This window comes from Photinus pyralis, unplaced genomic scaffold (assembly GCF_008802855.1).
Source record: "Photinus pyralis isolate 1611_PpyrPB1 unplaced genomic scaffold, Ppyr1.3 Ppyr1.4_LG6, whole genome shotgun sequence".
In the NCBI taxonomy this organism is placed as follows: domain Eukaryota; kingdom Metazoa; phylum Arthropoda; class Insecta; order Coleoptera; family Lampyridae; genus Photinus; species Photinus pyralis.
The window spans coordinates 16723776-16749561 of NW_022170663.1; the positions used below are offsets into that span (position 1 = coordinate 16723776).

A 25786-nucleotide genomic window follows, 5' to 3' on the forward strand; every position below is an offset into this window, starting at 1 on the left:
AGGAACATTTTTGGAGTCACATAAATTTCGTTCGTGTTTAGGTAGAATAATCTTGGAAACCTTTTTAGTAATTTTAGGAAATGCTCTTCAATATTTCCACGAAACTTCTTAGAAAGTATATATTTCGAAACTTTAGATATCCTAGGCTAGCGTAGTGGAATTGAAGCTAGACTGCATCCGGGCACGGATATTTGTGAACCAGTTCTTATTTTTAAACAAGTTATCCGCGTTAAAAATATTCCGGACAAACACACCTGTTTGGCTTTATATACAGTGTGTCCACGCTAATCGGGTAATCGGAAACCATAAGAAATACACTGTCGGAAAAATTGACTAGAAGTGGAGTCGTTCGCTGCACAGGAGCTGCAACGGGTAGAATACATACAGCATTCAGAGCAGCTGCAAGAGGAACAGGTCCGTCGTTGCTTGGCTTTTACAACCAGTTTCTTTGCGGGCGCCTTATTTTTAGGTGTTTTTCTTTTCGGTTTTTCTTCCCGCTTGGCCGGCATTTTGTAGCTGATGTCAATTGACATTTTCATAGGTTTGAATGAGAGGCATCTCATTAGCAGCAAGGAGTGAATCAAATGATCTAATGACATCTGTTGTTCTTATTAAAAATGGGACGCGCGGCACGAAATAGAATGAAGTTCAGAACAGAAAACAATACTGTTTCATGGAAGCGATGGAATATCTATAAACAGTACACTTTTTGACATCCAGAATTTTCACAATATGGCTTTCTCCTGTTTAATAAAGTTTTGTTTAAACACGACGATAAAGGAAAACTAGCCATCTCGTGAAAGTGAAGTCCTCCCTTTATCATCTTGTATAATAAATTACTATCAAGTTACCAATGCAATCGAAATTTCAAAAACATCCTTTCTCAAAACTTAAGGTATTTATTAACGAGCGACAAAACGTTCATGATTTTTGATTTTCTGTCCGTCCGTCTGCGAACGGTTCCGAATTTTCCATTTCTGTTGTAATAGGTAGAAAATGGTCAAGGAACTAACTGATTAAATTTTGGTCATATACTCGTCAACCGGAAGTGACCACTTTAGTAATCTTGAAACTGCCAATATGGAGGAAATTGTCACCATTTTACTCATGGGGATCAACAAGATTATTTTTGTTGCGATAGTTTTCAAGATGATTAATTATCAATTATCCTGTCACGGACGGATTTCAGATGGATTACTACTTTTAAACAAAATAACAAACTATTAATAAATTGAGACGTGATCTAAACAAGAGCTTGCTTTATTTACGCAAAACAAGATACAGAGAATCACAGATAACCTTTGAGCTTTTAACATTGCATGCACTCATATTGATACGACAAGAACCTTGATCTGGACAAAAGGATTTATTCTTGGGGTCCTTGGAAGAGGAAACAACGAAGGGTAAATTGTTACCTACAAGTCGTTTGAAGTGAAAGTGAAATCATATCAGTTTCAAAACCGACTAAATTATTGAGGTCAGGTATGTCCAATTTGTAATTTAGTCAAGAATGCCACGACTTAGATAAAGTAAGCCCTTGGTCTCTTAGGTTTTGAAAGAGACAATTATATATTATATTATTGGAAGTAATAACGATAATAAAAAAGGGATGTTTACAGATTCATTCGTGTAACATCTCTTGTAAAAATGTGCATTTTGGGTTTAGCATAATCTCAAAATACTCGAAGACGCAATGAAATGAACTGGGAAAATCCAGTGAATGTAAAAGCGTTTTATGGATAAACGCAGACCTTAGAGCTCATCTAGACGAAGTTAATAAATAAAATACCAAAAATAGCAATAGAAAGGAGAAAAGGCGTGGAAATGCCCAGAATGGCAGTTTTCAGTTCCACCCTCGTAAAAATACTTTTCAATTTGATTTATAGCCTCTTTACGATTTCCAAGTTTTCCTCTAGCATTTCCGTGTTGGGAATCTAAATAATTTATGGTCGCATGTGATTTAAACCTGTACTTGCCTGGCTCTAGAAAATGAAAATATTTAAATAAACGTTATTTTGTAATAAATTAACGACGGCGAACGTTGCGGCTCTTTTTATTCCGTACAATTTGTCTATAAGGAATTCGTAATTGCCAGTTGCACTTATGTACTTAAAAAGATATTTAAAGTTACTTTAGGCCATTTTGCATGCCATAATTTGATTAAGGAAGAATATAAATTTAAACATCATTAAAACGCCGACCGAAAAAAATGTACCCCCAATGTTTACTTATTGACGTGAAGAAACTGTAAAATATATTTTTAAAACCCTAAAAGACAGCTGCCACGGAGGCTGTAAAAAATTTGACCACAAAATGAGTTTTCTTTAAACGCTAATAAATGCGTAAAATTTATTTTGAGCGCTTACAGCTTCATGCTTTTATTGATGGAGTCAGATTTCCGATTTAAATGAATACAGATGGCGTTCGGTATATACGTTCGATAGAAATCTACAATTTGAATATTATAATCATTAACCCGTCTCGAGATTTGAGAGTTACTAAATTACTCCCGATTAAATTACCATTTTTAAATACGTCGAAATGGTCGATCTCCTTCGGATAGTACACTTTCTTATCCAACTTAGTCAATCGACGATGTTAAGAATATTAATTTCAAGTCAAAATTGCTCTATTTGTTTTTGTATGGAGCTTTTTTTAATTGGAATATTGATTGATCATCGACTTTAATTTATCCGAAACTCTGAATAATAATGTTTAATGCCACACCCAAGAGTTGCAGATTCTATAGAAAAAAGCTTCCCTAATGGAAATCGCATTTTAATGCAGAGCAAGAAGCTTTCTAATAGCTCTTACTGTACCTGCAAAGAGAAATTTATTTAAAAACGGCGTTTATAATAATTAGCAAGTGGTGTTCTTGCGCAAATTTTCCTTTATGAATATCCCCCCCCCCCACCCCCACGCAATTAATGTTATTTGATGCATACACAGTGGTGGGTACGGTTATAGCTTGGATTATTTCACTGCCTAAATCGCTTTTTAGTATATTTTACCACATGACGAATTTAGTGGCGCCTTTTCAAATATCGCTCCAAGCGAGCTTTTGAAATTCACAAATCTCTAGTAATATTAACGTCGAGTAAGCGAGATGCTTATGCTTTCTCTCAATCGTCCGATCACTCGCTCGCTCGATGACTTCATGTCCATCGATATAAAAAAGTATACGGATGGTGCGATTACAATGAAATTTTGCAAGCGGATTCTTTATCAAATTTGTAGATGAGAGTTCGTGAATAGGCAAAAAATAAAGAAGGCATGTTGACATCTCCGTTACAAACCGAATTGCATGAAATTCAAAATGAACATAGTCCAATAATAGTTTTGTGCAGGGAGTGTCAATATTGGTAGCTTAAATCCTGATAGATTAGTGACCAACACCAAAGGTAATAGTATTTACAAGCTTCCATAATTATAGTATTCGATACTACTAATTATTTACGGTACGTGGTCTCCATATTACTTTTAGAATCTCATTAAACGAGTCAAAATACTGGTAATGGTGTTTAGAAAATTGCTTCCTTCATTCCCGAGTAATTTGCGACCATGCAGAAACTATTAAACTATTCTCCATATAGCACACATAAACTAAATTCACGCACCCACACCGTAATCTCTAATTAAAAAGTGCACCCACGAAAATTCGGAATTATCGCGATAATATTGTATTTATTATATAATTACCAATTGCCCTCTCCCCAATTTGGTATTATAATTTTTCCTGGAAATTGTTTAATTATAAGAATAAAAATTAATTATGCTTGACATAATGAGGATACTTATCACGCGTCGTCTTGGTTTACTTTACTTAAAGCTAATCAAAGAAATAAAGAGGCATCGACATCGCCTTCAGATGCAGCATCTAAAAATAGCTGTTATCATCAGAAATAAATGACCCCCGTCGTCGGTCCAGAAATTCGCGCGTCAATCGAGTAAGGAGAATTTTGTTTTTCGCTGCGCGCAATTACGCTGTGACCAATTTGATTTAATGGCAGGCGGTTGGAAAAAGTGTGACAAATGGCAGGAGATGTGTACACAACATTACGTATCCTACACAAGCGGGCATTATTCATCGGAGTCATTTCCATACGTCGAGGTGATCAATCAATCAAAGCCATCGGTTATCTGTCTCCGGTGACGTGTCCGTTGTATCCTGCGCTGCCGACACGGTCACGTTATCCAAACTTCATTTCGGATATGAATAGCAATTGCTTTTTGATACGCGATCGAAGTATACACTTGCTAATGAGGAAATTTTTAGAAAATCAGCGTTTCCGCTTCTTTTTAATTGACGTTTGACGTCGTCAGAAGCGCCCAAATATTTAATTATCCACCTTTACGCTGTCCGTTTTGTTTATTCATCCTTTACGCTCGTGAATACGCGTACAAAAGTGAACGATTACGCAATTATTCTTGCTGGAACTGCCAAAGCTCGCTCACCTCGACTTCGAGATGCCATGCATCTTTATTACTTTTTGCCTACAGTAATTCGTTCTATTTTTACTTTGTTTGCCTTCAAGCCGATCACCTCGAAAACGGAAGCGATAACAAGGCATTCCTTGACAGTAGGTGTTTCTTAAAGAGAATCGATCAGCTTCGGTATTAAGTATCTGGCAATAATTAATGAACTGTTTATCCGGATCATACTTTGAGTAATGATGGAATGGTTTTTTTTAAATCTCTTAAACTAGTGCTCCAAATTCTTATGTGTAAGTAGATGCGACCAAAATCCAAATTGTTCCAATGAGAACAACGCTACAAATTTGTTAATTATTAATTTAATTATTTAGTGTTCCAGTAACACAGTGCTACAGTGCTATTTATTAAGAAGTAGACAGGGATTTATGTTTAGTATTTTTCCCTATGTCTACTTTTAAATGACAAAATCTCTTCTGAATGGTCCCTAATTTTATGCAATAACTTCTTAAAACAAATAAAGATCTGGCTGTCACATTAATTAATTTAAATATTGTTGCTTTGGCTTCTGTATTTTTATATTCGTTCGTGTGCAATGTATTCAACTGAAGAAAACGTTGATATTGTCAATTGGTATAGTGCCGGTAACAGTTTAAGGAGCGTAAGAGATTTATTTTCTGTGATGTCAAAGCAGCAATATTCAAATTAATCAGAGCTGGATTAATGCCCTGAAAGGCCCGAAGCAATGAGAATTTTTGGGACCTCATTTTTTATGATGCATCCACTAATTATAACATAAATTCAATAAAAATGAAATGGAGGGTTGTTCGTAAATATGCTCGGGCCCGTCGATTTTGCTTTTGGATTGTGCATGTTTTGTAGGTATACAGGGTGCCCTAAAAAGGCGTACAGAAAAAATATTTTTCCTTAAATAGAAATAATCGTATATTATTGCCGGACCGTGATCGCAACGATAGTGTGAATTGGCCTTAAAGTTTAGTGCGGAGCGCGCCATGCCCAATGGTCTCGACATCCTCTCCTTTTTGGTTTCTATGCCTCCTGACGATTTAATTGCTTCAGTGTTCCCGAGACTGTTTATAAAAACTTTAATTTTGGGAAAAGTCGTAAGTGCGAGGCCCGTATTTCGGAAAAGTCATGTTACCGGTTGCATTTAAGCATACTCTACAGTCGCTGGACGATCAGGCCCAATAATGCAATTTCATTGGTTTCATTGGTCAAATAGAGGGACAACGCGCGCCGAATATAGGCAGTTATTAAATCCATTTCCTAAATTTGAAAATGTTCAAGAACTACCTAATATTCGGGGCACATGTGCTTATAATTAATAAATTATTGCATTAATGGTTAAGAGCGCGCGTTATTTAGGGAGGGCATGGTACCGTGGAATTTCCACTGCATTTTTTAATTTCCCTTTAATATTTATGCAGGTGAATTATTTTTTTATTTAGACAAAACGATAATACAATTTAACATCATTTACACCAGGGAACGGAAAGGTTGTCCTAACCTTGTTTTAACCACCCTTCAGGTTTTTTCACTTGGCTTCGGCCAGTTAATAATTAAAAAACAACATGTTCGTCTTATTCGTCTTCAACGTTTGTAACTTACCGTTTTCCTGTTAAATTTCACAGTAAGTACTAGCTCTTAATGTTTTCAAATTTGCTATATTGTGATACACTTCTAGTCGCCTGATGATGGCAGTACGCCGAAACTATAGTCGCTTTTATTTAAAAAAAAAAATTTATATTTTAGTTTTCTTTGAGGTTTGCGTAAGTTCCTCACAGAACAATTCAATCGTTTTATCACAGGAATCTGTCTTCTCTGCATTCGATTCACAAATATCTTCAACTTCATTTGTACAACTTTCCGTCTGGAATATGGACGATGACGTAGATGGCATGGTAAGCATTGCTGTAGATTGTTTCTGTTTTGTGCCTATACTAAATACGGTACCTGTTTGTAAACTAGTAGGTTTGTGACTCGGTTTACTAAAAAAATTTTCAATTGTGTGGTTTTTTAACGAAGTACCGGTACCAATTTTATCTCGAGTTTTGTGCCTTTTATTTTTAGGCTCCTCTGGGTTCGATATAACATGTCTCTTAAAGTGTGCATGAAAATTAGACAAAATCCATTTATTTAATTTTTGTGACGAATAAACTTTAACAATATTGCCACACATGAAACATGTAATGGCAGCCGAAGCAATACAATTAACTTCTCCTGAAGTTGGAGAAGAAGTAAACTTATTTTCTTTGTCTGTATTGTTTCTAAAAACCTTAATAATGATCTCTTTTTCGGTCATTTTTTCTATTATTCCCTCGATTATTCCCTTATCTCTCACCGCGTCTATATCTTTGCACATACTTTTCTAACATAACTGTGTATTACTTTAGTAACATGCGCCTTACATTCAGTTTCGTCGAAAAGAATTTTGTGCAATTGAGAAGCTTCCGGCGAAGTTTCATTAACCTTGGTGTTATCAGTAGTGCTATGTTTCCCGGGTTTCAGGGTTTGTTTGATTTATCTCCTTTAACAAATCGATGTGTGTGGATTCATTTCTTCTCAAATACCACGGTTTCGACCAATACTTTTTTCTCTTTCTTCTTACTTCCCTTTCGTCGTCCACCAGCAACAAAAAACCAATTGCTGTCCTCTTCTTCAAACTCATTCTTTAACAGCACTGTTGCACTACCAGACTGAGGAACAGAATAAAACTGAAATAAATTAAAAATCAAGCGCGAACGTGTAGATGCAACGCATCTCACACATCGGGAGCGCGCGCCCGGAATTCAATCCGGGAGCGAAGATAAGAACTGCACGTGAAGGGGGGCCTTAACGTCAAACGTTTTCAAACTAAAATTAACAAAGTAAACGAGCAAGTAAACGTGGTTTTCCGTTAATACGCGAACGAGAACCCGAGATTAAACGATTGCAATTTCCACTTATTTCCAACAATTTCCAATATTTCTGTCTATTTCCGTTTATTTCCAGCCTATTTCCATATTTCCTTACATTTCCAATCTATTTCCAACAAATTTGTACACTATTTCCGGCAGTGGAAGACCCCTCGCCGAAATCGTATTTTATTATCAAATTTCAATTTTCATATAGAACTTTTGATTAATGTCACAATCTGCCAGTCATGACAGGAGTCATTATAGACGTTTAGCAATGTCACAGAATGCGGCCGGTAAAGTGACGGTGCGGCCAGTAAAGTGACAAGCGGCAGGAAACGTAGTCTGCTCTGCCTCTGTCATGGAAATTAAAATTTCCTGACAGAAAGTGAAGGTTTCAGGACGATTTTGGGTAAACTTGTTTAAATCAACAGTGATATTTCGTTAATAAATTATTTATTTAAGATTTTGTAAAAAAAATTAAAATTAATTCAGATTCTTTTTTCTCTTTTTCTCAATTTCTCATTATTTTTTGGCTGGTGCCCTAAGCACGTGCTTAGTCTGATTATGCATTAATCCGGCCCTGAAATTAATTAATTAATTAATATATAACATCCAGAAGTTATTTTGGATGCATAAAATTAGGCGTCCTTCAGAAGAGATTTTGTGTTTAAAAAGTAGACATAGGGAAATCAATACACATAAATCCCTATATCTACTTTTTAATAAATAATAAATATCACTGTACATGGCCTAGTATTATTAGAAGAATAATAAATGAATAAATTTCAAATTTGTAAATAGTTACTGTATTATAATCAAAATCAAGTGGAAGAATTCGGTCGAATAGAACAGCTTCTATTTTAAGTGTGTCAGAAATCACCAGTAATTTATTTTCAAAATGCAAGTTCGTTACCATTTCGTTCCTGAAAGGGTGTAACAAAAAGGTATAGGAAACCAAATCTACTAGTCCATTAGTATGCTATTTAGTTCGTGGATAACCCGTTAATAAACAAGATATGAAAAATCGCATACGATTTGCAGTAAGTAAATGTTTTTGTTTTATAGGAGATGTTGAATTGACATTTTGAAAAGGTCACATTCTGATTCAGAATTGTCTCAGAAATCCAAAAATGTAAAAATATACAGGATGTTCCATTTAAAAATTCAAAGCCTGGACCATTTCTGGTGAAACCAGAAGTGAATGGACAGAGAAAAATATGTGAAAACTCTCTTCTTAACGTATCATTTACCGGTACCAAATCTCATTTTGATACACCTAATACTCTAGAAATTATGGCTTGTCTAATAGATTCGTTGGCACACCCTCTATGTATATTTTTCCAAAGAAGTTGACCATTTCTCAGTTTTCCAAGGAATCCTTTAATTTCATCCTTAGCTGTTAGAATGATTTCATGGTAAGATCGTGTTGCTGTATGTACGTGCGGATAGCAACTTACGATTTTTGGAATTTGAACATTGGAAGTACAAACTAATGTAGGATATATAAAATTCCCGAAATTTTGATCACCTCATTAAGCACGTCATTTAAATCAGAAGGTAAAACTGTGCTCCCCGGTTAAAATGAACTATAGGTACCTACGTAATTTTCGATCCATATAGGTGACAAAGTCATGAAAATTATATCTATAGGTACGTATCCTTGTAATTGCCATAATTTTATTCAGGTGCCAGGAGGTTGCCAGAATTTTTCACCTTGCAAAGGGGTCGCATATTCAAAAAGGTTGAAAAACACTGCCCTAGAAGATGCTGTCCAGGATTGTAAACAGTATATTGTATGATATTTTTAATGCTTTAATCTTCGACGGTATCATTATTACACATTTAGCATAACCAATTGGATGGCATTATGGCTTTCATAATATTATATAATACATATTTCATAAAAACACTGAAATTTCAAATTGAAGACATACGTTCTCAAGATATTCGCATTTGCACTTCTGACCCTACCAGCGAAATGTCATAAGAATTACTCCGTAATTAAGATAATCATCACGCAGTATGAACCTGATTAGAGGTTTCACCTCGCTGTATCTTTTCCGAGATCTTCTCCTTCTTGAGTGCGACGAGGAGCAGACGGACAGACGGGCAAAACGATTTTTAGGGGAATTTTTCGAAAGAAAAAAAATCCCCTAAACACTAATAATAGTCTGACTTTATTTAGTTGCATTCGGAAGATGGGTGTAATTTGAACGACGTAGACGTTCCTGGTTTTTAGTAAACCCGATATGGAAATAAGACGTTTTTTTATCATTCAAGATTACCTTTCCTTGTATTGTATTGTTATACTATTACAGCCTGAGCGCATATAAAGTTTAATTATTCATTAAATTCAACTACATAGTTTAGATAAGGCAGTGTTTCATTCACATATTAACATTTTACATATTCATCGACCAAACCAAGCACACACATTGTATGTTTTGGAGACTGCTCGCTGTAATTTTGAGTTTTCCAATTGAAAGCACGGAAATAATTAACATGACCGCTAGAGCCACATTTTTTCTGTCATACCATAACATTTAGAATTAATGTAGAGAAGCATTTGTTTACAAAATATTCTCTCGTGTTTATTATTACGATTATAAATGCTCGCTTCCGATTTCCGCATTCCTTTTTAATCGTCAACTTTTATTGTAAAATGTTCAGAAATTCGACCGTCCTATAACATGTGCTAAACGCATATACGAGAAAGCAATGCCAATTTTTAATGTTAAATATAGCGCTTTAATTTTCACCATTCACGCCTGGTTTACGCCGTTAAACGATCCGCGTCGTTTTGATTTTTTAATCCGACATGATGCGAATTATTTAGGCACCTCATGGGAAATGGCGGTGTAGTCCCAAGGCAACGAAAAATTTCATCTTATAATAACACGCTTTCAAAAACCAATCCAAGTGATCGGCCAGAAGGGGTTTAAGGCTGTGGAACGTGCACTTAACTCACGATTAACCCATTAGGGGATTAATGTTTATCTTTCACAGGCCGTAAGTTTTTAAAGTAATCAGCGCCTCGCTGATTTACAAAGCGTGCGCCACTTACGAAAAAATTAATTGTTGGAGTACGAGTCAGCCGAGGCTGTTTTTCTGAAAAGTCAGCCAGCGCCTTGTAAAATGAATGTCACTTTAAAGGCCGCGAATAATCTGATCTAATAAACGAGTTAATTTATATTCCATTCTGTTATTATTTATGTGGGTGAGCCTAGTTTCACTTTAAGAAATCCGAGGCTATGGGGAATCGTTACGTAGTGCCGAAAACTTGCACTCGACAATAGCGCACAGTCTACTCACTTAATCAAAAATGAATTTAACATACTTAAGATGAGTTATGGCCACTTGCTGGAAGCGTTTTAATTTATCGTTACTTAAATCTAAATTGAAGCTTATCCCATAGTTGGATGCTAAAAAATCTTGTACACGACATTAATTAATTTATGCGTTTTCACAAATTGTAATCCGAATTTTTTTTCAAAATCAGCTTTCAACGCCACACCGCCTCGTTACCAAATACGAGAAATTAATAAAATTAATTTGCACTAATAAAGATAAATTAAGTGCTATGGGTTTCTGGTAGCACTACGCCTAATTAACCTCAATGATTATTCATTAGTTTTTTCGCAACCAAATTAAAAATTATTATAACCATATTTTTACTGATATTGCCTACCTATTTGGCATCGAAGTTGTTTTCTACTTTTCTACTATCGTTTCCGTGTGCGGCGGGCAATAAAAGAATTCTGTCATTTTTTAAAGTGATAAATGAGACTCTTGAGCTACTTTCGACGTACGCATTTAGGGAACAGATGAATTTAAATTAGAAGGCATATGCGCAACCCGTAAAAATTCTTGAATTTACGAATGATCATCGTGAATTTAAGGGATTCCAAAAATTTTCACATCCGCTTCCACTCCTTAAAATTACCTCTACCCCATCATTTGTAAAATTTTTTGTTCTCAATAACTGAAATGAAGCATTTCATAATTTCCGCCATTTCCTGATTAAGGGCAGCTCAAATCCCCGAGGCAAAATCCAAACATTTAGAAAATCCAATCTGCGAAAACCGACTTTAATAAGTACTCCAATACATTACTGCAATACTTAATCAAGAATACGACGCAGGCAGCTAAATAGAGAATTTTTGTTTTGCAATAAAGTAAAATATTATTCATAATAATGTAATGGTTTCAATATTAACGAGAAATTTTGGGAACCAATACCAATCGTCAGATTTTATGAATTATCATTTTCTTAAGGTGACTGCCCTGGTGACTGCTTTTCTTGAGGTAAAATTCCTGTACTAAAATCTGTGCTGTACATCTTAAGAAGAAGGAATTCTGGAGAAATAAAGAAGAAATTTTGGTGAACAAAATGGATACTTTAAGGAAGGTGGAAGAAGATCAGGAAAGTAATGAATTAAGCCTATTGTTACTTTTTCCGTTAAAAATTGGGCAAATTTAAGCTTTGAGGAAATTTTGGGGGAGATTTTGGGGAATAAAAAAAAAATGTGTGACGAAAAATGGTTGCGAAATGGTCAAAACGAAACTGAGAAAGTAAGAGCCTCGAATACTACCTATTACTGTCGTATATTTATTTATTTGTATAAAATTTATTAATATTAAATCAGATTACGAAGTCATGGCCATGTATAAGGAGTGACATTGGTCATTCGATAGAAAAGTATTGTTCGAACGCGACGTACATTTTTCAATAAATTTCATTTTGGTTAGTTACAATACAGAATTTGTTTCGAATCGTGTTTTGTGCAATAACCACATTAAACTTCCCCTTGGTCTCGACAATAATCAATCAACAACAATTCCTTACTTTTTCCTAATTGTTATATCCCTTCTTACACCACCTTCACAGAAGAAAGTCCGACGGTCCAACACATTTGGGGTAAGTGGATTGATTATTTTTTATACTTCAAGTTTAGAAATTAGAAAGATACTTAACGTCAAAGATTATAGTCCATTCAAAAGTCGAACAATTACGTGTGTAGAAATGGAGCAATTTATGTTAATGCAATTCTGAAAATGAACGGAAAATCTGTAGGACATTTTGGGGATGCAGAATTTCGCAGAAAACGATGAGGAAATAAGAGGAGATTCTGATTAGCCTTCAGAAAAATTCCTGAGGAAGCTATGGAAAATGGAAATGAATTGTGTTAATAGTGTGGATAAATATGTTCGTGAAATTGAAGGGAATAAAAGGAAACCCCCGAAAACGTTTTGGATAGCTTAATCAGGGTACAGTTTCATCACGTATATAAATGCGAATAAACCTTAGGAAAAACCACGGCACTCGCACGACCGGCTACAGCGTATTTCTTCCTATTTCGAATAAAATCGAATAAAAATGTCAAGTCAGTTTGCATGCGTATGTCCGAATCCACTCTGTGCTCGCTGTCTCATGGTCATTTTTAACGCATTTTCTGCACATGTATTTGTAAAAAGGTATAGCTTTTCATCTCACTTTGATCGGCTGGCTGACTGGCAGAAAATGAGGGCCCGTAGAAGGACGAGGAGTGTACGTGTATCGGGGCCATGTGATTAACAACTTTACTGACGAGGGTACATTATGTGGAGTCAGCGACATCTGGGCGCCATCCCCGAGCGTGGTTTACGAACGTGGTGATTTTTTTAGCTTTTCCCGAGGTTTTTCCCTACATTCTTCTACAGTTTTGGTCCGATTGTTTTCCAAGTATTAGTCGTCAATAAATTGGTCCGAATTTGGAATTCGTGCGCCTCTAATTTAGCACTAATAATCACAAAATTAGAGTATATCCGCCCCGGTATTCGCGTAATTTTGACAGTGAAGTTACTAGGTTGAAACTATTCTAAATGAACTGTTTCAAACCAATATAGACAACGATCAACAAACACAGGCGCACGAACAGAAAGTCCAAATGATCAAAATTAATTCAGTTAGTCCCTTGACCATTGTCTATATATTACTGAAAACAGTATTGGATAATTCAAAACCGTTCGCGTTACCACGCACACGGACGGACGGACAGAAAGTCCACAGTCCTTTTGGCACATTTGGAACATTAAGGGCGAATTAAAGACTAAGTTGTACTCAAGTTAGTTTCTTGATTGTTTAAACAATTGTTTAATCATGTAAACACAATATTAATAAACAGAATTGAAAAATTCGCAACCGTTAGTGAGTTGTGTGCACAGACGGACATACAGAAAGTCTAAAATCATAAACTCGCTCGTGAATTAATAATACGTTTTGTATTTAATTTGAAAATTGATGGATAATTTTACTCATGCGCAATTTTTTATAAAGAATTTATGTTGTTTTACTGTAGATATATCAGTGGTAGGTAATGCAGCGAGATTTTTGAGACGTTCCCTGAAAAATGCCAAAAATCAAGCAATTTGTGTTTCAAATTTAGGACTGTTGTACCCACAAACATTTTTTCTGTCGAACTTTCAATTTAAATTGCAACTTTTCGAGATCTCTAATGGAAAACTCAAAACAAATGACACCTTCGTGAAACTCGAGCAGCTTGTATTTTCGAATTGAGGTTCATTTGGAACCACAAATATTGACTCATAAAACCATTTTAAGAAACATTTTTCATTAATTTCGCCACGTGTCTGAGCAGTCTATTTTGAATTTCCATTAAAAAACGCCAATTCAAATGGAATCTCCGCTGTTTTGGACCAATTTGTACATAAATTTTTTTTTCTGAAATTCGAATTTTATACAGGGGTTATGTTCATATACGGATGGGGCTAATTCTTTTGCTTATTTTATGACTAAAAGTTCATATCAACATAGGCCCGGAAACGGTTCGTTATCGATCTACAGGGCGTTATAATTTAATAATTTTTTTAAATTTATATCTGAGATACTTAGTTCAAATTTGGAATGTATGTTACACTGAAGGGCTTACATCATTGGTCATGTGAATGATAGTGAGAATCTAGAGGGTGTTTTTTTTCAGGGGCCATATTCCATTTTCTACCCCTGAACTTTTCGGTGCGCCGCTCGCTGGTAGATTGTAAAATAAGATATTTGAATTCTGTTTTGTTTAGTTTTTTGTAGTTTGCTAATGCATGCCCTCTGGCTTTACGTAAGATTATTAGTTTTGACAGTTCGCATTTGAAATTGCATCTTCTGTTTACAAAAGATATAGAAAGAAAATTTAAAAAATCGTGAAAATATAACACCCTGCTTTCTACTCGTCCATCCGTCTATCCTTTCGCATCCACTATACCACAGGTCCCAGATCTACGCTGTAAACTTGAGACAACAATCAAGATTGTTTCCACATTTAATTATAAAAAATCTCTCAACATCTTGACTAATCAACATCGCGCCTCTGTAAATAAAGTGTAACGAACAGTTGTACCAGATTAAAATCTCGACGCCAATAACACAAATAAAAATTTCTGTTTTAATTTTGCACACCTTTCTGTTGTGTCTTTCTTGTATGTTTAGTCAGCCAAATAGGAAACAAAACATACACGACCAACGCTAACACTGAACAGCTGGCCAAATAAATCACAAAATTATTGTGTTAAATAAATAAAGATTACATTTTTAGTGGAAGTGTATATTTTTACAGCTATAAACAATGCCTATTTTTCAGATCGAAACAATTTTTAGCACACTTTTACTGTTTCGCAAAAGATAATTTCACACCCTCCATTTTGTGTCAGAACTGTTTCCAATTTAAATTAAAACTCATTTTTGTTGCAGATTGAACCACTTCAGTTTCACCAGAAGCAATGTTTAACCATGGTAAGTCTCTTAATTAATGCAAAGAAATGCATTTTTTTTACATTACGACCATAGTTGGCAAATATCTGTTAAACAATAGAAAGGATCTTAACGCCGGGCATTTGCTAATGGACTCTGATTAAAAAATTAATTACCGTGACGTACTCATGTTAAGTTATTTAAATGTGCACATAAATTGGCTAATTAATTAAGCGCATCTTTCAACGCGCTTGGTAAGTAATGCACATTTCGTTTAGTGACGGCAACAAAAGACTTACGTGTAACTGTTTTGTTGTTAAAAAAAATCGATCGTTAGAAACTGATAAACTGTTCTGCATGATAGTTAATAAATGTTGACGGAGGTAAAAAAATAATGAGATCGAGATGAAAGGACGCCGCCGATACATGTATAAATTCCAAATTGAAATTGGGTTACGGACATTGATCTACACGTAACAAACTGTGTGTGTGTGTTTATATAATACAATTGAAATGAATTTTTTTTCTACCGTTAATTACTAACGTCTAATTAACATTTTTGCTATGGTAATATTGTGAATTGTTTTAATTTGCCCCAGGGCTATAGCGACGTAATTTAGATTGGATCTTTACTTTTTTAAGTTCCCGAAAGACCGTTTTATGGTGCGTTGGTTTCGCCAATTATTTTCTGCGGTACTGGTAGCACTGAAGGGGAATTCTGAATTGTATATGGGAGGTTAAAATAGTAAAGCTATTATGGAAAAATTAATAATATTAAAAAAAATTCCACCTGTTTTTCACTGAACGTTTGCACGACTATCGTAATGTCCCCTAAAATCATTTTTGAAAAGCAATCAGGAACATTTTTGTAAATCGTTAAAATGGTACCGATCCTTTATTAAGTATGTGCTACCTAAAAAATTATAGCTTTGCAGGGAAAAATCACTCAATCCAACATATGTTATGGGTGGGCGAGTCTTGGATTCACGGATTCCCTCACGGATTGGACCGCAACCATATTTAGACATATCCGGCAATTTTGTTGGCCATATAAGAATAACAGTTACAACTTTTCTAGAATTTTTAGAATCTGTGTCCAGTAGTTTCTAATACAATATTTCTTTAAGTTCAAAATATTTTGCTCTCCTGGTTAGGGGTGTGCTACCGCTTGTGGCAGAAATTTGCCAACAAAATCGAAAACACCTGAAATACAAATTGTGGGAAATTTAAGGTCGTAGTTCCCAAACGTAAAATTTTTGTACATACTCACCTGTTATATCCTCTACAGGAATATTTCGAGTCTTATCTGTTTGTGTATAGATTTATAATAATAACCAACCAATCAAATCTTCGTTTTTTTTTGTAATAGATCTTGTAACAGTTAGTTACATTACTATGATTAATCCTCGTTCCTACTAAAGAAAATTGATCCTCTACGGCACTGGTAAAAAATTGTAAAACAATTAATTTTACCCACGGCCAACTTCTTACAGAATTTAAATACCCCTTACCTTCCGGAAGCCTTTTATCTCCTTTTTAAATCTGAAAATCAAAACTGCAAGCTTTGGTTTCACTGCAGACAAATAAATACGAATTCCAAAATAAATAATTGAATATATTGACACACTAAATTCGATCGAAATCCATTCTCCGTTATATTTTTTTTATTTAAAACATTGATATGTTTCCTATAAATAAAGAAAATCCAATCTCAATCTCGTGGACACGTTTCTAATTTTCCTGATCTAATGAAAAAATAACCAAATTCCTTTGTAGGGATCCACTTATCATAATTACATGCAATACAAATCTGTCCCATTTAAGGATATTATGATTGCATCAAATAAGCAGCCGCTGCAAATTCTTAAAGATAACTGACTTATAGATATCGCTGGAATTGGTGTTTTTCTTTATGTTACAAATGGTACGGTCATCCCTTTTGAGAAGGTTTCCTCCAAGAAAAATTGAAAACTGCATCGTTTTTGATGAGACCTACTTTGATAAAAAAAATTGCTCGCCGAAGTACTGTAGTATTCGTACGGTGAGTGTTACATATTTCTATATCGCAACTGAGCATAAATCAGCAAACCATTTTTGTGTATTTAAATATTTATGGCATCATTTGACTCAATATATTGGTCAATTTCAGAAAAACATCGACGATTTCAATACGATATTTCCTTTCAAATGCGCTTTAAAAAAAGGTCACCATTCTGCATAGCGTCTCGTCACGGATTAAATAGATACCTGAATCGGCTCTTGACGCAGCGTCTTGTGACGGATGAGTGCAAAACATACAGTCATACCGAGCGATAAGAAATTGTCACTTTATAGTATATTAAGTATGGAGAACGGTAAGGGATTTTTACCGTTCGAAGACAATTGTTTGGAGGAGGAGCGAAGCGACGACTCCAATTATTGTCTGAGAACGGTAACCCTTAACGTTCGACGTGCTTATAACATTTTTTGCGCGATCGAAATTAAATTTATGCAACCAATATAAATATGCACTAAGAAATTAACGAGCAGAATAAATCGAAATGATCGAAGTGGTATGGTGTATATCACTAGGTAACCAGTTTATTTGTCAAAATTGAAGTTAATAATTTCATAAAAATGTGCATGTGTCTGATGTAGTTTACTAGCTTTGAACTTCCTTTATGACTTTATGAGCGTCTTGCTGTAGGAAACAACAGCACAAATTGTACGTTTAATGTACCTAACAATAATTAAAGATTAAATGTAATGTAAGACTGTTGATTTTTAAAAAGGCGTCGGTAAGTATTTTTGCTGTTCTGTTTTTAGATCGGTAAGTAATTTTGACGTCGTCGTAATCATAGCAACTGGTAAATTCTACCTACTGTCATGGAAACACCCATGGTAAATAGTCAGAAATGACCGATCGCGCAAAAAAAACGTTTAATGAATTTCAGGCAATTATATAAAAATCAATATAAAGTACGCCACAATCTGAACTATAGCTTGTAAAAGACTTCAAATGAATTCCAAAATAATTTCATGAATTCTACAAGAATTCCATGAGCCTTCCAAGAATTTCAAAATAATTCCATCAGAGGTTGTATACCAGAATTCCACAGTTGCCCCTCGAGAAATGCCAATTTTAATTTAAAGCTTTGACATCTTCAAGGAAAAGTGGTTTTATTATATGTAGGTTGAAATGGATTATACTTATAGTCTTATTAGTGTCTACATTCTGTTTCAGTGTCAAAAACAAAATTTTAATATAAGCGCAAGCAAAGCAAAAATTAACACCTTCAAGATAAAGTTGTTCCATTAGAGGTTGGGGTGAATGACTTTTGCGGTCATTATAGGATACTAAGGTAGGGCAGATTAAAGAATTAATTTTTTGACAAATTCTGTCTCAATATCAGAAATCGATTTCTTTGTAACGGCAAACAACCCAAAGATACCTTAAGGCCAAGTTATGCCTTTAGGGGTTAGGACGGATTACATTTATCTTTTTAATTTGAATTGACCATTTTACGTTCCAACTTTCCATACTCAAATTGTTGCTGCCCTATAACGCAAGGGGCGCCGAATAATTAATTAAAAATGTAGAAAAACTGACATCCAAAGGTCTAATTTTCAATTAGATCAGTGGTGTAATGGGGGACAATTGGCACTTGCCCTTTCATGTGCAAGGTTTATACTTGCATGTTTCCTATGCAACTTGATTCTCATCCCCTACGTTTTTTTACAAATATGGAAACTACATATTGGATTATGCATTTTTGAAAGTGGTATTACGATACTCGGTAGATTCTGCACTCAAATCTCTTTTAATGGAGAAAAGAGTATTAAATTTCTTAGCTTGTCATGAGATAAACTTGTAGAACCGTGGAACTTGCTGAACGAACTAGTTTTGAATTGAGTGGAATCTTTAACAGCCGTTCGGGATTGGTAGTACAAAAGACACTAACTACTGAACAATTTAGACATCGCTATTTTGGGTGATAATCGGGCATTGAGGGCTTTCAAAATTAATTAGAAGAGAGGAATCGGTTTGAAAAACTTGTAGGGATTCGCGTTTTGGTATTCAAGGTGACAATACAATCCTTAAGATTCGCGTTTTGAAATTCGAAGCGATCATTACGATCCTCCACGTTTTTACCTGGTGGGAGAAACGGGTGATTCAGATATCCTTACCGTAAAGGGTGTTTTTTAGAGGTCTTGTTGGGTTTTCAAAGCATAATATAATAATGACATTTATTTTGCCCATAGAATTCTAATCTGCCAGGGTCGAGTAGATAACTGCACTCGCATTTAGTCCGTCGCGCGAATAAGTCGTTTTCCGCTTACTCATACAATTTTAAATTGTTGATACGTGTAAAAAGCAACTAAAACTCGCTCAGTGGAATTAGTAAAAAAAAAGCGAGTAACGAACTGGTAGTTTCATGATAATTCAATCTTGCATTTACCCTAACGCCATTCTGTGATCTTGTCCCTTTTCCTTATCCCTTTGTGCGGAGAAACTACATCCAAAGGGTAAGTGCAAAAAATTTAGAATTACAGTCCATTTCATTATAAAACAGGTGTAGAACTTTAAAATGAACTAAAACACATAAAAATAATAGTAGTGGCCCTGGTATCGGCTTTATTAGAATGATAATTTTATACCATTAGTGTTTAAGTAAAATATCTGGTGTACCTATCGATGCACACCAAATCCGGCAATTTTAATAGTTGACGTACTCATTCAACCAAAAAGTAGCCTCATCACTAACACAATTTTGTGGTGAAATTGAAAGAAAGAAAGAAAGTTTATTTTCCAAAGCACAAAAAACCGAAAGAAAGAAATAATACATTCAAATTGACAAGATTTTTTTTGTTACAATACATTAAAATAAATATAGACTTAAAGTGCGCTATGGGTACCTCCTTAACATTGTTGTATGGAGGTTACCCTCAGAAATTATATGGAATGTAGTGATGGTGGGCAGGACCCCATATTAGAAGGTATACTTTATGCAATAGCAATAAAAAAAAACTTGAGGATCAAGAGCAATCTTGTTTTGTGCCCATTCACAGAATTTTGCAAGCGTGTTTCTGGCGTGCTGTGCCTCCCTCCCCAACGTTCCGTTATCTTTAAAATTTTACCGGGAGTTTACAATAATTTCAAAAAAAGTTTAAGACAGCAAACGGTTAATGACCCTCAATCCAGAAGACATCTTGTGATCGGGGGCTGAGTGTCAAATTGTCCCCTGCGTTTCAATTGAAGGAAAACTGATTTTCCACATCAGCGAAAATTAAAATGGGATCAGCACAATTTAGCACAACACTAACACTATTTAAAATTGGTCACTACATATTTTAACTTGATGGATGTTCGGGGTAGCGTATAAATGCACTAATTGCGCAGATAATAGTAGATGAGTAATCTATTGAAAAATATTCTACTTTCTCAATTATTGAGCTGTACAATCAGTATTAAACGTTTCCCGTATTAAAAACGACTGCAGCATCTCAAGAATTTCGAGCCATTCGAATAATCCCAAGACCGTTGGTGTTATAAGTCCATTCATTGAGTGTAAAGTTTTATGAAAAACCACCTTGCTTTAAATGCAGCGTGTTTTGCGTGACGGGGTAGTTGAATGGGATATTGCATTTCGCGATACACGATACTTTTACAGCTCCGCACTCACGCTTTCATCCATCCTTTTTTTTACACTCATCAAGGTGAACATTTTTCAAAATCGATTGCTCTTTTTGCCAGCGTCCTGCTGGCGTGTATCTTTAGTAAGGATCTAAAATTAATTAAATGTTGGCTACATGAATTTGTTTAATGTAAACATTTTTACTTCTTTGTTTACACGATGTTGAGTAGCGTTTTAGTGCTCGCGATCTAAATTTTAATCAAAAGAAATGGCCTAATTAATGGGGGTTTTGTAATAACAAAGTATTGTTATCGCGTTGGAGTCGGTAATGTCTCCTAGGTCGAGTCACGTTGCGCCCCCGTTGCTAAGTTCACTATCTCGTCTACCATCGAAGGGCATAAACATTATTCTCGACAAGACGCCCAACTGTATTTGTGTAATTTTAGAACTCGTTTGGTTGGCGTTTGTATCTCTTGGCGCATTAATTCGCCAGGAGAAGAATATTCGTACCTTCTTTCAGCTCGGCGTGATACTGATTAAACAAGAACAAGAACCAGAAACGTATTTGAATAAATAGTAATATGAAGGGGGGTCAACAAAAATGTCGTTCCAGTCGTGGGCGCAGCTTCTTTGTCTCCGCTCGCCACAAAGAAACATGGCTGGAGATGACAGATAGAAAGATACACGAAACCTTTCCGTAGGTGTGCTGTTTATTTTGTGATGGATCGTTTTTAGCAGATGGGCTATCATCCATAAATTATATCTAAGTCTACGGAGGAATATTAAATATACCTACATGCAATGACGATAATTGAGAATTTCTGAGCGCTGCACCTGCTCACCTTCTCCTGGTCCAGCTCGTTTGCGACGTCTTTATTATAACGAAAACTCCTTTCGAATCCATCTCTTGTTAAAAAATGTGTAGTCATTCGTGTTTGTGTTTCGGACATTTCTGCAGAATCACCCACTTTATCATTGACGTGCCTTTGAATAAGATCGAGGCGCCGAAATTAACAATGCGCCTCGGTTACTTTTTCACACAGTAATTTATGAATATTTGGGAAATTTTTATCTTCGCCATCTTAATTCAGAAGTTGAAAGCCTTTTTGTATTTATGCAAATTCCGTGTATTTGCTTAGCGACCATGAAATTTTAAGCTTCTGGTTTGCTGTTATGACATCGCAAGGTTTTGTACAAAAGCCAAGCGGAGATTAAATAAAACCGTTTTAATGAAATACGGTAAATTAAGTAATTTAATTAAGCATTGTTTTCCAATCTATGAACTTCGTGAATTAATCAAAGATAAATTAAATAGGCATCGCTTTGTATGATTGATGGATGAGTATAAATTACATATGATATAATGCTCGTTTAAAACAATATCCCATTGTTTGAATATCCATTTATGTATAAAGCTGGGTATAAAAGATATCACAAATCGAGTTCGTCCCGTTCCCCCTAAGCCTTTACATTACCCTCAATAGGTTCGCACATATTCCTTTCCATGCCCCACCTTTACCCTTTATATTTCCCTCAAGCTTCTCTCAATTTCCTCATAAACCTCAAGGTTTAAAAGCTATCCTCAACTGGTTATTTTAAGCTGATCTCGTGCTCATTTTACATTCTTCTCAGGTTCTTTACAATTTCTTCTCCAATCTCTTATTCCCACTTCAAATTCTCCCATCGAAAGTCCTTTTCACGGAAAACTTGAGGTTATGTTATAAAAGTGTATATGCAAAAGTTGTTCATTTTTCCCCTGCAACTTTTACTTCAAAAATTTTCGTTTAAAATTAATAGTTTTACCACAAATTGGAAAATGACACTTTCCACTCCTTTCAACAAAAAAAGACTACAATGGAAAGCCCTAAGATGTTACAAGGTCATAAAATTGTTTCTAAAAAGTCTTGTAGGAGTTGTAGGAATAATTTCTGACAACCTGAGGTTTCTGGAAACCACAATCAGTCCAAAAATGAACCAATTTTTTACTCTCTACTGTGCTTTAATTGTACTTTATTGTGCATTTATGCTCACGGTTGGTACCTTTTTGGATTTCGAAATATTTTTAAAAGTCAAACGAGTGCTAACTGAACTCTTAGCCCCCCCCCCCCCAAATGAAACTTTGTCGTACTGAAATGACAGTATCGTATAGTAGGTACTTCGATTGTGCTTTTATGGTTAAATTGACTTGATTTTTTTTAGCATATTTGGGTTAGGAAAGAGGCATTTAAGATGCTGTTTGGCCTCCCCTGGCCCACCCTTCAAATAATGATCAGCGCTCCCATGTGCAGATTGTGAATTGCTCCGTAAAGGCGATCCGCGGATCGTTTCACTTATTTTCCCATTTCCCCAAATATTCAACTACATTAACTTTGTTCTAGTAATATATGTATACAGGCTGTTTCACGTAAATTGTTACCCACAGGTTTTCACGCCCTCATTAATAATTTAAATCTGAAAATTTGCATATCGACATATGATCATGATCTATCGAATGAAAGCGGAATCATAATCGTTTCACGTTCACTTTTACCGGACGTGGATAGAAAATTTCTTATTTTAAATAGAACACCCTGTATTTTATTGATTTCCGACATCTACCTGCAAGTCTACGTCGTTTGGTACCGCATCTCTGATTTCCCTATACCTAGCATAAAACGTTTTCATTATCCAAGATTTTTCAAAATTTTTGATTCTTTTCTGTTGAGCCCGGTACCTATGACTCCATTGACTTGAATTTCAAACAGTCTTCCAAAATCAACAATACAGCCTTCTTGCTACAGGAGAATGATTTAAATTTTGATCGGCCTTCTACCATTTTTGGAAACATTTCCTGGGGAAAGGTTACTGATTACAACTTGACGGGACGCCCAAGATGCTTATATGTCTCTGACGAACTCTTTTGAAGACAGGTGGATTGGGCTCAGAGGTCCGTGACGTTGGCGTCCTACATCTCCAGGTATAACACCACTGGACTTTTAAGTGTTGGGGCATGTAAACACACCATATGTTCACCACAATTCGCATTTGGTGGATTTCGCTAAAAACCCTCCACAAAATATACTCAACTTTTCGGGCATAACTCGAGCTGCTAGAAGAAGAATGGAAAAACTGAAAAATCACCACGTTAGTGTAACGCGCTCGGAGATGGCGCCCAAATGTCGCCGACATTATGTAGCCCCATCCCTAAAGTGGTTAATTACACGGCCCCGGTAGGTACATGTACATTTCTTGTCTTTTTACAAGCGTTCTTCTACGGGCCCGCATTTGCCGCCAGCCAGCCAGCCAAAAGTGAGATTAAAGCTACATTTTTACAAATAAATTTGCAAAAATGCGCTAAAACATTGACCTTTAGTTTTAAAACACCCTGTAGAAGGGCGATCAAAATTGAAATCATTCTCATGTAGCATCAAATCCGTATAGGAAAATGTGGTATCAAACGAGGTAGCTTTTCATGTAGATTTCCAAGATGCAATAAAACACAGGGTGTTCTATTTAAAATAAGAGAATTGGTATCTGTAAAACCGGAAGTGAAACGATATGATAAATTGATAATATTTTCTTTCGATAGATCATGAAAAACTATGTCGAAATGCAAACTTTCAGGTTTAAATTATTAATGGGAATCTGAATACTTTTAGGTAACGGTTTGCTTCAAACAGCCTGTATATTCACAGTTAATGAATATGTTGGTATAGAGTAAGTACGCACCCGTTATCACTTACCTACTATATAATATTATGTTTAAATATTAATTAGTAACAAATAGCGTATTTATATGCATAGGGGTGCTAATATCATAGCTCAAACTTTGCACAGTTGATCTACATTATATACAACATGCAAGAAGCCTATTGAAAATTGATCAAATCCAATTACCCCCTAGGATTACACCGCTCTGCCCCTTTCCAAGTTCCGCTTTACACGCGTTTTTTTTTTGCAATAAAGAAGGCAAGAAAATTCAAAATTCAGAAAATAACCCTCATAGTGTTCTGACAAACATTGTCGTGGCTAGCTTACAAATTGAGGGGGTGCTAAAGCTCCAAGACAATTTGAATGCATAGTGCAAGTCTAGCGAATTATGGCTCAACCTAAAACACTGAAAATTTCTATGCAATACTTACCGTTGTGTAAATATAAAAATGAGTTTAATTTTTTGGGGGTGCCACGTCTTCATTGGCTCTTTTTTGAATTTGAAAAATATTTTAAAACCACAAAGACACAATTCGTGAGCATAATTGAGGCACAGTAGGTGCAAAAAATGGTTCATGCATTTTTGGACTAGCGGAAGGGGTTTTCTAAAAAGATTCCTGCTCAATCGATTCTAGACTGGGATTTTAGGTTATAACAAAAGCTTGAAAATGTGATTGTCAATTCATTTTCGGTTACGCTGCTTGAGAAGAGTTCGAAGGCACATTCTTCCTACTAGTGAGATTTAAAAAAAAATCTCAAGAGATTTTTCAACAGGATTTCTTCGAAAACGGTTGTGGGAGAGGTTTTAGAATATTTCTGAATCTCCCAAGGAGGCTTAATAGCATTAATTTCGGATAACGTTTCAAGAACGATATTGGGAGCGTTTTGAAGGCCTTTTCTCAGACGATCATTAGAAAATTCTTACAGAAAAATTCCTCTGTAGTAAAGGACAGTTCCGAGTTTGAAGTAGATTCTTAATATATCGAGGTTCCTAGTTTTTTCAAGAATAATCTTTATATTGTTCAGGGTGCCTAGTATGTATGGAATATAGTATATGTTTCCGCAAATATCGACTGTATATAAAAGTTATTATTTCCCGTAATATGTTTTACCGTAAAATAATTGATTGATTGGATAGATTTTCTTCTCTCTTCAATGACGTAACATGTTAGCGCACCCTTATACAAAAAATTAATTTTTTTGTGATAGGTTAGGCCAGTGTTTCTCAACCTTTTTTTACTGGTGGCCTACTTGTGAATGTTATTTATCTCTGTGGCCCCCCTCCGCGTTAGATCCGGGGGTATGGAAACCTCCCTGGAGAGGGAGGATTATACCCCGAGAAATTTTGGAAATTTTAGTAGCTTTATACGTGTTTTTAGACTAATTTATGTCTT

General features: G+C 35.4%; 1 protein-coding gene across 5 annotated transcripts in view; it reads left to right on the plus strand.

Annotated features, from left to right (window-relative positions):
- The window catches only part of LOC116174298 (frizzled-2), a 164973-nt gene that overhangs the window by 112853 nt on the left and 26334 nt on the right, over positions 1-25786 (plus strand). For 4 of the 5 annotated variants that reach the window (XM_031492192.1, XM_031492194.1, XM_031492191.1 and 1 more), the window contains one exon: positions 15088-15129. The gene's annotated coding sequence lies outside the window, so the exon portion shown is untranslated. Of the gene's footprint in view, positions 1-1376; positions 1483-15087; positions 15130-25786 lie in introns of those variants that run through there. The other variant, XM_031492196.1, reaches the window with a different exon arrangement.